Below are 12736 nucleotides of genomic sequence, written 5' to 3' on the forward strand. Positions count from 1 at the left end.
GGGGTGGGGGGTTGATTTCGTGAATTATTTGTGGGAATATGTGTCGATGACATCTCATACAAAATTTTGCATGCAATGTGTGTGAAATGGAGGCCTATCCATATCATACATAGAGGGTCACGCAATCCACGAGAAGAGAGGGAGGGGTCATAGCTATCGATAGAGTCGAAGAGAGGATCAAGTACGGGTGGGTGCGAGATCGATGAAGAGAGCCATTGAAATTGTGTGTGTGTGTGTGTGCAAGTCAAAGATATAGGGCGACTGGCCTACCGGAATGTTAGAGGGCACATGTCAAGTTTGTGTGTGGCAGGGAGACATGACTAGAGTGCTTGATGTATCGGTGTGTGTGGGGGGAGGGGGTGGGGGGAGGGGTAGGCAGAGGCCTCGTATATGTGTTGAGAAGGAGAGACCCAGCTATGTCTTGAGGGAGATCGGTTGACATCCATACATAACGGAAGGACGGGAAATATGATGGGACAGAGAGAGAAGGAGAGAGAGAGGGAGGGAGAGGGAGGGAGAGGGGTAGAGTGCTGGATGGGTGATGGAGTTGCTTCTCGGAGATGTTGGGAGAGGCCTACTAGACAAACTGAGGGTGGAACTGCAATGTTATCAATAAGAGTGATAGATCTATCGGGACGCATCCATGGATGATGAAGGGGAACCATGTGTTCGGTAAGCAAACCTAACTAGATCGGTAGATCAATTGTTGTTTGTTGGAGGAAGGGAGAGACACAACTAATGAGGTAGATCGATCAATGTGTGGGTAAAAACGAGTTATAAGGACCTAGCTAGCTATATGTATAGCGACAGATCGGTCGGTGTACGTCCATTTGTTAGAGGCAAATAAGGCCCAGCGAGATGGATAGACAGAGAGAATGGAGCTAGGAGGTGGTGCGAGAGGCCCAACTACTAGCTAGATAGGGGGAGGAGTGTGCGGTTGTGAGATCGATTAAAAGAGGGGGTGGGAGTTTACACGTGTGTCTGACCATATGAGAGACACGAGGCAAGGACACATAAAGGAGGAGATTGAAGTTGTGTGTGTATGCTGTAGGCAGGCATCACTAGAGAGGTTTATCGATCAGTGTGTGTCGGAAAGGAGTTGTGGAGACTCTGGGAGAACGACCTAAAGAAAAAAATGAATGTGCCCGGTGGATAGAATGCTGAGGGAGGGGGAGGGCGAGGAGGGCGTGTGCATGCACGAGAGAAAGTTAGTGGTAGCTACAAAGGTTAGAGGATTGTGTGGGTGTAAGAGACTAACAAAGATCATAATTTGATATGAAAGTGGATTCATATATTTGAATAGGAGATCATAGTGTTTTAAACATTGCATGCATGAATATAGCGGTGATACACGTGTTGTGCACATGTTTTACCATAATGTGATAATGCATGGCATTTGCAACTCACAGCTAAATGCCGAACAATCTAAACCATACTATATATACATCAAAAAATCTCACATTTTATTTGAATTTGTGATAATGTGCGGCGTTTGCAGCTTACAACTAAATATCGAGCAATCTAAACAATACTATATATCGAACATTCTCACATTTTATTTGAATTTGTGGTAATGTGTGGTGTTTGCAACTCACATCTAAATACTTGTAGGCGTAGGGGGCGGGGCACCATACATAATGTGATAAACACATTATACATATGAGACATGGTTTAGATTATGAAGATCTAGCTAGAGCTAGAAATGTAATGTGATTTGAAATCAAAATAAAGTGCATTCAAAAAATCTAGTTCGAGTTCATATAGTACACATAGTTCATATGTAACTCGATATTGATCATGTGGTGTGCTGTGAAGATAATACACAAACGATGGTTTAACTTGACAATAATGATGATTGTAGATCTTATTAAAACAGAGAAACGAATTCAAATTCTTTGACTTCACAACAATCATTACTGTAGATCTTATTCAAATTTAGTTCATATTGAAGCGGTAGTATATACGTTTGGAATGCACTAAAATGTTCATTTGAGTAGTAGGTCGCATGCATTATACACGTAGAGAAATATTTTAATTTAACATAACATGAATTCAAAGTTTTGAATGACATTTGTAGTGCGCATTGAATTGGTACAGTACACGTTAGGCTTGTCCGGAAATGTCAACCCGTGCCTTGTTAGCCCGAAATATTTAAGATATATCTTTGTCTCGTTGTGCTCCGACAACTCCCTCCATCTTTACACGCGCCTTGCTATTCCAAAATTACAACGCACGCGAAAACTCCCACCTCGTGCGAAATCCCAACACTCGAAATGTCCGTGGTACCCCTTAATGGAAAGAACCGCCTCAAATCGATGGGGGGTACTTTCGTAACTTACCCCACATTTCGGACAAGCGCGTCTCTAAGCCATGGTTCCCCATTGCCATCCCATCCGCCCACCCATTCGTACGCCGAGGCCGCGAAAACCCGCGACGAAACCCCACACCCTGCTCCGTCCGCCACCCAGCCATAGCTTCTTCCCCGACGACGTCGTCCACAGCAACACCTCGACATCCCTCATCCACCATACCGGATGAGGATCCGTCATTGATCTCATCGTCCCGCCGGTTCAGCCACCCCGTCCTCCACCTCCAAGGAGCTGCCCCGACGTTCCCCTCGTCTTTCGCATCACCTCCATTCCCACACAGCCGTCTTCACCTGCACCACCGGAAGAGCATCATCATCACCATTTCCTCAGATGAAGCTGCGGCCTAATCGTCGCCACCAAAGAGGTTGTACACTAATTGCCGCATTTTCTTCTTGATTCGATCTCACGGTGCTGCACGGCGCGGCTCCATCCACGGTGGCGTCGCCGGCCACTTCATCCACGGTGTCGCTCCCTCGGCGGCGACGTCCACATCAGTAGGAGCTGCTGCTGCTTTAGCTCTCGCTCGCGCTGCTGCTCTACTCTTGCTCTCGGTCCCCTGCCTGGTCTGCTCTTGCTATTGCTCTCCCTCTTGCTTCTGCTCTCGCTCTTGCTCTTGCTTGCGATGCTGCTCTGATTTAGCTACACTTCAGTCGACTGAATCGACTTTTGGGTCAGTCGATTTCCAAGGTGTGGGCTCGCCGGGGTGAAGGAAGAACCAGCCACAGCGGGGAGGGGGGCTCGCTGGAGAGGTACCCCACTATCTATCTTAGGGTTCAGGATGGGGGCGGTGGTTTCCGGCGGTGGTGAGGCGTTGGCGGGGCGGTGGCGTGGGGATTGCCGGAGAAAAAGCTCGGCACGGGGGGGCCTAGAGGGATGGCCGGGGTGGCGGCGGACCGGCGGTGGGGAGTGTTTTCGGGGCGGGCCGGGCGGCGCACTGCCGGCCGCGGGCGGCGGGGGGCTGCTGTTTGGCCGGTGGTGGCTGGCGGCTCAGGGGGGTGGAGGTTGAAGATGAACCGCAGGCCCTTGATTTCGTATCCAATGGCTGCAAAATCGACTGACCAGAGATGAAAAAGTCAGTCGACCGACGTGTAGCCTCACCTTGCTAGTGCGTTCAGTTCGACAGCAAAATTCAGTTTCGACAGCAAAATTCAGTTTCGACAGTTAGGTTCAGTTTCGACAGTTAGGTTCAGTTTCGACAGTTAAGTTCAGTTTCGACAGTTAAGTTCAGAGATGAGCGGCTGATGTATTTTACATCTAGCACTTTGTCGTTATGTATTTTACGTCATGTATTGGAGATGCTATTAGAATTCCACTCAGGTTAACGTTGTTCGTTGTCTCTCTTTTCCTGCTTCAGCCTCGGCGTCGTACAACTCACCAGAGCTGCTCCAACGACGAAACCCTCCATCACAGCGGAGCAGTACCTCGGGCTCCATCTCCAAACGCCTAAGATCTTCTTCCCCTCTTCCAACAGCAAAGTCAGCCGGAGCATCCTCACCGGCCAACCCAATCATGCTGAGATCGACATGGCTTCGCCAAAGAGGTTGTACACTTGTTGTATCTCTTTTTTACTCTACATGTTATATGTATTGTCCACTGAGCACACGGATTTGTTCCTTTAGTGTCTCTTTGAAAGAAAAAACGTAGGAATTTTAATTTTCACTTGTCCTCCTTTTCAAATTCCTATTCATGAAGCACAGACTAAGAGATAGTAGCATAATAGCATTATAACTGTACATTTTCTTGTGGTTTGACTTAATCTCACCATGCTTCTTTGCATCCTGTGATCTTCCAATTGTTGTGAATCAAACACCCAAATTGGCAGAAATCCTGTGTTTTTAAATTCTCTGTTTTGCACGTGCATTCGTATCCTATTCCTTTCTATTTCCTATCCCTGCATTGTTGGAATCCTCCAATTCAAACGAGCCCTTACAGAATTACTTCTCTTATAGATAGTTGTCAAAGAAAACCTTGCGTGGTTTGTCCCGGTCCTGCTGCGCCGTTGTCCACCCCAGCTCAGCTGCTCCAACGATAGAAGGGTCCAACACAGCAGGGATCCGGCCTCCAGACTGTCTTTCGCCGCCTCAGATCTTCTTCCCCGCTGCTGGTAGCCATGAAAACTGCATTACCATCATCAACCGAGCAGATGACCTCGAGGACTACACGGGTCCACAAGAGAGGTCGCACTCTTTCGTGTCTGCTTACGTTATGCATCGCTTAACATTACATGCTACTTTATCATCCTGTTCACTGATTAGACTCTGAGTCAGCTCCAAACTAATGGTGAAACTTGAGTTTTTAAATGGTTGTGGGGTACATATCGGGGCCGCTATCAATAGTATCTATCTACTATCTGGTTAATCTCCGGTGTCTACTATGAGTTTCATGTTGGGTGGGAAACAAACAGTAAAGAAGCCATTATCTGTATTTATTAACTGAAGCCATTATCTGCCTGCTATTATTAGTTTTGGGTCTATCCACAGGTTTCTACCATCACTCTGGATTTCTGCATGCACTCCTTACATAATCTCACTATGTTTTATTCCTATGCATGACAGTTATTGTAAATAATGGAACTGAACATGTAGAGCAAAAGAGACGAGCCTTGCATGGCAATATAATTTCATGCAGACGTTGCTCCATGGTAGGCGCAAAGGCAGCCCCCCTCCACGCATTTTGGATTGTAATCGAGAGGAAGATATCTGTTCTGAGGGGGATTCAGAAGGAGAAGATAACTCCTATTTACCCCCTGAGGTCTTCGCTCTAACTTGGCATGCTAATGTTGGTTATATCATGCATATGGTGTCTTGCATTGCTTACTTTATACATCAAATATGTCATCTGCTTAGTTTAGACATCCTTTGTGCGAATGCCATCTGTTTAGTTTATTCATCGTTTATGTGAATTATGCAACACCACCTTGTTTAGCCAGGCATCATATATGTGAATTTTGCAATGCCATCCTGCTTAGCCAATCATCTTATATGTAAATTATATCAGGCCATCCTTTTTTTCCGTTACATATTACATTCGTCAACAATGTTAGTACATTCAACTGCTCTTCGTGTGCATCAGCCATTTGACACGGTGATGGCAAATTCTGGAGTGAAAACAAGGTCTTCTAAGCAGACTATGCTATCTGATGAACCGCATATCCCGCTGGTTACGGATAGCTCCTCAGAGGAGGATTCAGAGACAGATGACCAGTCCTATTCCCCCCCCCGAGGTGTATGCTCTAACTTGGCAGGGTTATGTTGCTCATATCGTGCGTATGGTGTCTCGCATTGCTATGCTATTTGATTAGTTTAGACATGCTTTGTGTGAATGCCACCTGTTCAGTGTCTAATTACCATATATGTGAATTATGCATTGCCATCTTGTTGCAAGACATTATATATGTGAATTATACAATGCTATCTTGTTGCAAAGGCATTATATATGTGAATTATATCATGCTATCATTTTTTTGTATTACGTGTTCCATTTGTCGACAACGTTTGTATATTCAACTACTCTTCCTGTGCATCAGCCATTTGAAGCGGTGATGGAAGTATCTGGAGTGAAAACAAGGTATTCAGAGCAGACAATGCTACCTGCTGAAGCAGACATCTTGCTGGCTACAGAGAGCTCCTCAGAGGAGGATTCAAAGACTGATGACCAGTCCTATTTCCCCCCTGAGGTCTATGCTCAAACTTGGCAGGGTTATATTACCCATGTCATGCATGTTGTCTTACATTGCTTAGTTTTTACATCATATATAGATTGCCATCTGCTTACTTGCTTACTATATAAATCATATATTTGAATTATATCATGCCATCATGTTTACATAGTACATACACATCATCTATCTGAATTATGGCATGTCAACCCATTTAATAAAGACATCATATAGTTATATCATCTCATCCTGTTTAGTGTTTACAGACATCATATTTAGAATTATGGCATTCTATCCATGAATGTATGTGAATTATGGCATGCCAACCTATTTAATAAACACATTATATAGTTATGGCATGTCATCCTGTTTACATAGTCTCATATTTTGAACTATGTCTTTCCATCTTTTTTAGTTAGCCATCATAATGTGAAATTGTGTCATGCTATCCTGTTTAGTTAGCCATCATATATGTGAAATTGTGTCATGATATCCTGTTTGGTTAGACAACATAAATATGAATTATTTCATGCCCTCTTTTATTCCCCACTATCCATTGCACCTGTCTATCATACAATGTCTATACTTTCAATTACTTTTCTTGTTTATCAACCATTTGAATTGGAGAGCATGTTGGCAGTTTCTAAGGGAGTAACAACACGGTCTTCAGAAAAGATAGTGCTACCAGTTGATGCAGATAGAACCACGGTTGTACTTGCCCAAGGACCAGATCCACCACACATAACCCAGAGTCTCGCAGATTGTACCCCTACCCAGTTGGACAGAGAACCAGCTACACCCCTTCTAACCCCAACCCCGGCAGATAGTAACCCAGTTCCAGTTGACACAGCACCGTCTCCACCACAGAGCACCCAAACACGAGCGATTAGTAAGGGAACTGCAGTGCCCAAAGCACGAGGATCACCACTCCGAATCCCAACTCAACGCTTAAAGGAGAAGAAGATTTGTTCTCAGGTCAGGTTCTGTAGCTATGGTTCATACTCCTTTGCTCTTGCGTTACTGTATTTACTCATACCAACTATTTTCAAATTTAAAGGATGGAATTGAAACTCCAATGGTGCAACAGGTATGTTTTAAACCTGTTTCTTTAACTGGTTTGCTGTTGTAACCTGCTCTATGTTGATTTCAGTTTCAATTGAATAAACAGTTATGTTCTCATGTCATGCACATTACAAGTGTTGTTATTGCTCTATAGTTACCCACACTTATATTCTTTCTATTCTGCTTTGTGTTGAACAAATATTATTTGAACTGTGTCTCTATCTTGATTTGGCAACAAAAACTATAATGATATAGACCATAAAGTGACCATGGCACATAGATATATGTTTGTTTCATGCTGTTATCCTGTCCTCTTTACTACTAAACTCATTTACCAAAATGAGTTTCATATACAACATGGTAAACATGTGATGTGTCTTCTTGTTTCTCTTTTAGAATGCGGAAAAAATATTGGAGAACAGCACCGTGTTATCCAATGGTAAAGGAAGTAATGCAGATAAGGTTCAAGATAGTGAGACATCCCTGTTGGTCTCCAAGAAAGCTAATAAAAACTATCTTGACGACAGTGAGGGAACCTAAAAGTCCTGTCTTGATGTAGTGTTCGAGTTACTGGCCACTACTGCTGGCACAAGCTCTTCGAACTCGCTGCCTGAATCAGTTCGTCTTCTTGAGTCTCAACTTCAAGTTGAAAGACATCGATCAGGTGTGCTACGACAGGAAGCTGAAGGACCGAGGAAGTCCCTGCAGAATGCAGATGCATATTTTCTGGTGCAACAACAAGCGCTGGAGGATTTAAGCGCCAAACAAGAGAAAGGTAATAAGCTTGCTAAGCATCTTGCCAGCATTATGGGTACCCAGGATATTGTTTCTTGAGATCTTCTAAAGTGGGTTCAGTTCTGGATTTGTTTTGCTGCGGTGTTTATTTGCGTTGGTCGCCAACTTTGACAACCAGTGTATATGATATGTTGCTTTGTTCCCTATATTTGCACTGGTGGCGAACTTTGATGCCCAGTGGATGTAATATGTGTAACAGTCATGATAGCCTAGCATAAGTTGCTTGCATATTTATTTCCTTGTTGTCTTGTTTATTTGTTTGCTTGTAGTCAGTGCAGTTCTTTTTAAAACTAGGCCACAATAACCATGGCTAATATTTACTGTAGTGACACTGGGCCTCCTACGGGCCGTAGAAACAGTGGGCCTTCTACGGGCCATAGAAACAGTAGGCCTTCTACGGGCCATAGAAACAATGGGCCTTCTACGGGCCGTAGAAACAATGGGCCTTCTATGGGCCATAGAAACAATGGGCCTTCTACGGGCCGTATCATCAATGGGCCTTATACGGGCCGTATGACCATAACGGGCCATCGTTAATAGGCCATATTTGATGACGCTATGAAAATGGCCCAACGTATTAACGGATCACAAACGGGCCGATGTAACCACGGGCTGAATTTGGCCCACAAGCAGAAAATGACAGTAACGGGCCGTAAGTAAACGAATGCTGGAAATGAGCCCAAGAATAAATGGGCTCTGAGAAGGCCGAAAGATAACATTTGTTGGAAACGGCCCAACTGAATAACGGGCCCTTAATGGGTATAAAGTGATATACTATTCATTACGGGCCAGTTTCACCACGGGCCGTTAGTGGGTGTAAAGTGATACACTGTTCATTGCGGGCCAGTTTCACCACGGGCCGTTAATAGGCCAAGAGTTACATAGGGCCTCATATGGGCCAAAAGACGTCATGGGCCATACATGGGCCAGAAGTGAAAATGGGCTGGAATCATATTGGATGGCCCAGATGACACTACTGGGCCTAATTCGGATAGGGCGTAACGGGCCTTGGGTTAGCGGGCTGTAAATGGGCTATATGCGAACAGGCCGTTAACAGGCTTTCCATGGGCCGGCCCGCCACCTTTTGACCAAGTCAAATGGGCCGGACTTTTCACATGAATGGGCCTCTATTGGGCCGTGCCACGTGTCGACGTATCATAGGCGCCTTCTGTCCAATGAGTGGATGACATCTGTCCCAACGGTGAGCCGACACGTGTTTCCTCCAGCCAATGATGATTTTACACGTGGAAAATCCCCATTGGTCGGGGCTGTTAACGGGTTATCGGATCCAAAACCCGACCTGATAGCTTAACAGCGTTCCGTTACGGTGGATTCCACGTGTTGGTCACCCTTGACGAAAGTAGTTCTGTGACGCGCGATTTATCGTCATGGAAGTGGACACTTCCGTGATGATAATTTTGGTAATGTCATGGAACACTTCTACGACAGCACAGGTATGACTATCTTGATTCTGTCATAAATTTGTCATGGATGTACATGCATGACAAAAAACGCGATCTACTGTGACAAACACGTATCATCACGGAAGTGTATTTTTTTTGTAGTGCATGGTTTGAATTTATGGATGATCATACAAATTTTTTATGCCGGATTGAACTTTGCTTCTAAAAATCTTTTAGATTCGGCCGTGGGAGGCACGTTTATGGAAATCACCTTAGGAGAAGCTACAAAACTCCTTGATAATATTATGGCTAATTATTCTCAATGGCACACCGAAAAATCTACTAGTAAAAAAGTGCATGTATAGAAGAAATTAATGTTTTGAGTGGAAAGATGGATGAACTTATGTAATTGTTTGCTACTAAGAATGCTCCTATTGAACCCAATGATATGCCTTTGTCTACTTTGATTGAGAATAATAATGAATCTATGAATGTGAATTTTGTTGGTAGGAATAGCTTTGGAAACAATGCTTATAGAGGAAACTTTAATCCTAGACCGTTCCCTAGTAACTCCTAATAATTATGGAAATTCCTACAATAATTCTTATGGTAATTTTAATAATATGCCCTTTGATTTTGAGAATAGTGTGAAAGAATTTATGATCTCTCAAAAGAATTTTAATGTCTTGCTTGAAGAAAAATTGCTCAAAGTTGATGATTTGGCTAGGAACATTGATAGACTCTCACTTGATGTTGATTCTTTGAAACTTAGATCTACTCCTCCGAAGCATGATATCAATGATTCTCTCAAAGCTATGAGAATTTCCATTGATGAGTGCAAAGAAAGAACCGCTAGATTGCGTGCTAAGAAAGATTGCTTTGTAAAAGCGTGTTCTTCTAGTTTCCATGAAAATAATGATGAAGATCTTAAAGTTATTGATGTGTCCCCTATTAGACCTTTATTTTATAATATGAATCTTAATAATGATGGGACTGGAGATGAGTCAACTTTAGTTAAAAGGCGTCCCAATGATTCAGAGTTTTTAGATATTGATGCTAAAATTGGTAAAAGTGGGATAGGTCAAGACTTTAAATAGCATTGAACCCACTATCTTGGATTTCAAGGAATTTAATTATGATAATTGTTCTTTGGAAAGTTGTATTTCCTTGTTGCAATCCATTGTGAATTCTCCTCATGCTTATAGTGAAAATAAAGCTTTTACCAAACATATTGTTGATGCCTTGATGCAATGTTTTGATGAAAATCTTAATTTGGAACTTTCTATACCTAGAAAACTTAATGATGAGTGGGAACCTACTATAAAGATTAAAATTAAAGATCATGAGTGTTATGCTTTATGTGATTTGAGTGCTAGTGTTTCCACGATTCTGAAAACTTTATGTGATGCTCTAGGTTTCCATGGTCTTGATGATTGCTCTTTAAATTTGCACCTTGCGGATTCCACCATTAAAAAGCCAATGGGAAGGATCAATGATGTTCTCATTGTTGCAAATAGAAATTTGGTGCCCGTAGATTTTATCGTTCTTGATATAGATTGCAACCTTTCTTTCCCTATTATTCTTGGTAGACCTTTCCTTAGAACGATTGGTGCGATTATTGATATGAAGGAAGGGAATATTAGATTCCAATTTCCATTAAGGGTAGGCATGGAGCACTTTCCAAGAAAGAAAGTCAAATTACCTTATGAATCTATCATGTGAGCTACTTATGAATTGAGTGCCAAAGACGGCACTACTTAGATCTATCGTCGCTTTTATGCCTAGCTAGGGGCGTTAAACGATAGCGCTAGTTGGGAGGCAACCCAATTTTATTTTGTGTTTTTTTGTTTTTGCTTCTGTTTAGTAATAAATCTGCATCTACCTTATGTTTAGATGTGTTTTTATGTTTTAATTAGTGTTTGTGCCAAGTATAACCTATAGGATAACCTATGGTGATAGTTAATTTGATTCTGCTGAAAAACAGAAACTTTGCACGCACGAAAATAATTTTAGTAATTCACAGAAACGTGCTTTTGCATTGATTCTTTTTTCTGTAGATCTACAGACAAATTTCCAAAGACTTACTATTTTGGTAGGATTTTTAGAGTTCCAGAAGTATACATTTGATACAGATTACTACAGACTGTTCTGTTTTTGACAGATTCTGCCTTTCATGTGTTGTTTGCTTATTTTGATGCATCTATGGCTAGTATTAAGTGGTATGAACCATAGAGAACTTGAAATACAGTAGGTTTAACACCAATATAAATAAAGAATGAGTTCATTACAGTACCTTATGTGGTGGTTTTTCTTTCTTTCACTAACGGAGCTTCTGCGATTTCCTGTTGAGTTTTGTGTCATGAAGTTTTCAAGTTTTGGGTAAAGATTTGATGGACTATGGAATAAGGAGTGGCAAGAAACTAAGCTTGGGGATGCCCATGGCACCCCAAGATATTCAAGAATAGCCAAAAGCCTAAGCTTGGGGATGCCTGAGGGAGTCCTGGATTAGGGGGTATCCGGACAGCCGGACTGTACACTTTGTCCGGACTGTTGGAGCGTGGAGATAGAAGACTCAAGACTCCGTCCCGTGTCCGGATGGGACTCTCCTTTGTGTGGAAGACAAGCTTGGCGATCCGGATATTATATTTCCTTCCTTGTAACCGACTCCATGTAAACCCTAGCCCTCTCCCGTGTCTATATAAACCGGAGAGTTTAGTCCTTAGGGGGACGATCACAATCATAATCATCATAGGCTAGCTTCTAGGGTTTAGCCTCTACGATCTCGTGGTAGATCTACTCTTGTACTACTCATATCATCAATATCAATCAAGCAGGAAGTAGGGTTTTACCTCCATCGAGAGGGCCCGAACTTGGGTAAACACTGTGTCCCTTGCCTCCTGTTACCATCAGCCTAAGACGCACGGATCGGGACCCCCTACCCGAGATCCGCCGGTTTTGACACCGACATTGGTGCTTTCATTGAGAGTTCCTCTGTGTCGTCGCTGCTAGGCCTGATGGATTCTTCAATCATCAACGACAACGCGGTCCAGGGTGAGACTTTTCTCCCCGGACAGATCTTCGTGTTCGACAGCTTCGCACTGCGGCCAATTCGCTTGGCCATCTGGAGCAGGTCGACAGCTACGCCCTTGGCCACCAGGTCAGGCTCGTAAACCTTAACTACACGACCCATATCCGCGGAGACTTGATCTTCGACAGGTTCAGGCCTGCGCCAGGAGCGCCGGACAATCACGATGAGCACGGCTTAGACCTGCTGTCGGACAACGTTCGGGATGTCGCCCCTGCAGGAGCCCCGGACCTAAATCCGGAGCAGATTGCGTCGCCCGAGGATGGGTGGATGGACCCCGTCCCGCGGGCCACCCACTCATCAGCGTTAGAGCCGAACACAGGTCTCACCCCTAAAGAAGCCTGTGACACCGGACCCCCGGACC

The sequence above is a fragment of the Triticum dicoccoides genome, chromosome 1B, assembly GCF_002162155.2.
Source record: "Triticum dicoccoides isolate Atlit2015 ecotype Zavitan chromosome 1B, WEW_v2.0, whole genome shotgun sequence".
NCBI classification, from domain to species: domain Eukaryota; kingdom Viridiplantae; phylum Streptophyta; class Magnoliopsida; order Poales; family Poaceae; genus Triticum; species Triticum dicoccoides.